Below are 3439 nucleotides of genomic sequence, written 5' to 3' on the forward strand. Positions count from 1 at the left end.
ACGGACTTACAATGCAAAAATCGAGGGTTCCACGATAGACATATTGTAAATAGCTCACTTTGTAGCTTTGCACTAAAACAATAACAACATTTTAGTGGGAAATATTTTCGAAGTTTAAAAAATTACATTTGACGTATTTATTTGATTTTTTTTGCATTTTGTTCAACTCCCACAGTTGATTCTAAGAATTAAGTAATTTAATCACCTTATTCGAAAGTTCTGTAAACGAATCTGATATGCTACATCATGATAAGTCTGATAATATATAATTTTTCTTAACAAATCTTTTGGGTGGCATGGCCTGGTGGTTAGGGTACTCGACAATCTTCGTGTGGCGGGTTTGAATCCCATCACCGAATATACGTGCCCTTTCAGGCATGGGAGCATTATAACATAATGGTCAATCCCACTATTTGTTAGTAAAGAGTAGCCCAAGAGTTGGCGACAGATGATGTTGATTAGCTGTCTTCCCTCTAGTCTATTAATTTAAAATTAGGGACTGCTAGCGTAGAAAGCCTTCGAGTACCTGTGCGGGAAATTCAACAACAACAAAAAAAATTTTTTTTGGCGCCCTCCAATGACCCAGCGGTAAATCTGAAAGCTTATAACGCTAACAACTCGGTTTTTATTTCCGCGTTGGGCAGAGCACAGATTGCTCATTGTGTAGCTTTGTGCTTAACAACGAACAAACCTATTCTTGCTGGCCTTATACGAATTTCCAGTTAGAAGATATAATAACATTTTCTGTGGTGGCGCTGCTGCAGGTGATTAGCAGCTTCACTGTGACGTAATTTCACACAAACTACCGATATATATAACACATTTCACCAACACAGGTGTTAATATACCGTGTGAATTGATGAGCTATGATATTGAGCGAAAGGCCTCGTCGGCAGAAAAGTGACGCACATAATGTGTGCTATTACATTCTTTTTACTGGCGACCCGGATATTGGCAGTAAAGAAATATTTGACAAAAACTATTATCAATGTTATTGTGATATAATATCAGACAAGCTACCGACCAAGAAAAACAAGCATTCGTTGAAACATAGCTACTCTTAATAAGGGTGTTTAATCAGGGCGAATGTTATTTTGGAAACTCATTCGATGATAGGGGTAAAGGTTTCATACAGTCATCAGTTATGTTGATGACAGAATATGGTTATAGCACAACAAATACTTTCGTCACACTTTCCTTAAATAATAGTCCTAATACCAAACAACGACCCTGCTTCACGCTCTAGTTCATTATTAGAAGATGATTAACGACTGGGTTTCATGCACCATCAACGAGGGAACATTTTGATTACGGATATACATCACAAGTGAATTGAACGCCCTCTACGTGACATTAAAATTATAAGCGACGTCTTATTAAACCGAGATATGAGACTCGCTGTTTGAATTGAAGAAGTGGGTACGAAATTAAATAATAGCGTTTGATGAATTGAAGAGAAATAATAATAGACCTAGCGTATTAGGATATTCGAGCTTGTATAGGCCTTATATTATTCCTATTACATTAAATACTGATAAAATTGGCAGAGTGGAGGTTCTGTGGAATGATTATCCAAAAGTGGGGATACTAAAAACGTCAGCTGACATTTCTTGCAATATTTCAAAACGATGTTTTATCATTCTCTATTTTATAGCAAAGTCTGCTTAAATCCGGCTATTTGTGTAAGATCCAAATGTAGTCCACTTACTTCCTTTACTTTCTACTATTGATGACGGAGTTCAACAAACTAATATTGTGTATCATGGATTTGTATCAGAAACGGTGTTCCCCATAAACTATTGTAAACTTTGTTGTCAATTTAAACATATTTGATCCCTGGCTGTATATTAATATACAAGTTTGTTAAATAGGACAAATTATGATAAAACAAAAGCTGGCTAAAACTATAAATACAACTGTATTAATTTGCTCCGTAAAAATATCTGGAGTCTGTAAACGACGCTACAATAATATCCACGTATATAGAGTTTGAAAACAATACCACAACGATGTTAAAGTGTCTCGAATATGTAAGTGACACTACTTGTTTGTTTGTTTGTAGTTAAGCACAAAACTACACAAAGCGCTATCTGTGCTCTGCCCACCATGGCTATCGAAACCCAGTTCTTAGCGTTGTAAGTCCTCAGACATACCGCTGTGCCACTGGGGGTCAAATGACACTACAACAATTAGGACCTGTCTAGAATGTGTAAACGATTCTACAACAATATGAACGTATATCGAGTATGAAAATGACATTACAACAGTTAGGACATGTCTCGAGTATGTAAATAATGGTGCATCAATAAGGACATGTCTGCAGTATATAAATGATGCCACAACAATACGAAAGTGCCTCGAGTAATTAATGATGATACAACAATTAAGACGTATCTCGAGTATTTAAATGATGCTACAACAAAATGAATATATCTCGAGTATGTAAATAATGGTGCATCAATAAGGACATGTCTGAAGTATATAAATGATGCCACAACAATATGAAAGTGCCTCGAGTAGTAAATGATGATACAACAATTAAGAAGTGTCTGGAGTATTTAAATGATGCTACAACAAAATGAATATATCTAGAGTATGTAAATGATACTAAAACAATATGAACCTATTTCGAGGCTATAACTGATGCTAAAACAAAATAAAATTGTATTTTAACTTGTTATTCAGCAAATACCTGTTTAATCCTGATCATACAATTAAAATACATTAAAACATTTAATAAGACTCAATAAATAACGCAAATTATGCGATTCACTTTCCATGTGTATATCTAGCTAAAATAAACATGCACATTTTTCTATGTGTCTTTTGCGGCCTGGATGGTCTGGTGGTTAGAGCACTTAACTGTGGGGGCGTTATATACGACCATCAATCTGATTTTTCTTTAGAAAAGAGTAGCCCAAAAGTGATCGGTGGGTGACGTTTACTAGCTCCCTTTCCTCTAGTGTATCACTTCCAAATTTGATACTTCTCGATGAGTCTTGTGCAAAATTAAAGAAAAACAAACATACAGTAATCACTTTAGCATGAGCGTACACATTGTAATATATTGTAAATGGCAATGTATTGTTACCCATTTCAAGTCTGTGAAAATACACTAGGAAACATTTTGCTAGGGTACATAAGATATAACAACTTAAAACATAGTTGCTAAGCAGGACTGAAGAAACACTTATTTCAGTGACGAGTTGCTGAACAGGACTGAAGAAACACTTATTTCAGTGACGAGTTGCTGAACAGGACTGAAGAAACACTTATTTCAGTGACGAGTTGCTGAGCAGGACTGAAGAAACACTTACTTTAGAGACGATTCGTTGAGCAGGACGGAAGAAACACTTACTTTAGTGACGAGTTGCTGAGCAGGACGAAGAAACACTTACTTTAGTGACGACTTGCTGAGCAGGACGGAGAAAACACTTAC

The 3439-nt window shown here is 35.8% G+C and overlaps 1 long non-coding RNA gene across 1 annotated transcript in view; it reads left to right on the forward strand.

Annotated features, from left to right (window-relative positions):
- Positions 1-3439, forward strand: part of LOC111085712 — a 56220-nt gene that overhangs the window by 33207 nt on the left and 19574 nt on the right. The gene's annotated exons all lie outside the window — the stretch shown is intronic.

Source organism: Limulus polyphemus, unplaced genomic scaffold, assembly GCF_000517525.1.
Source record: "Limulus polyphemus unplaced genomic scaffold, Limulus_polyphemus-2.1.2 Scaffold569, whole genome shotgun sequence".
Taxonomy (NCBI): domain Eukaryota; kingdom Metazoa; phylum Arthropoda; class Merostomata; order Xiphosura; family Limulidae; genus Limulus; species Limulus polyphemus.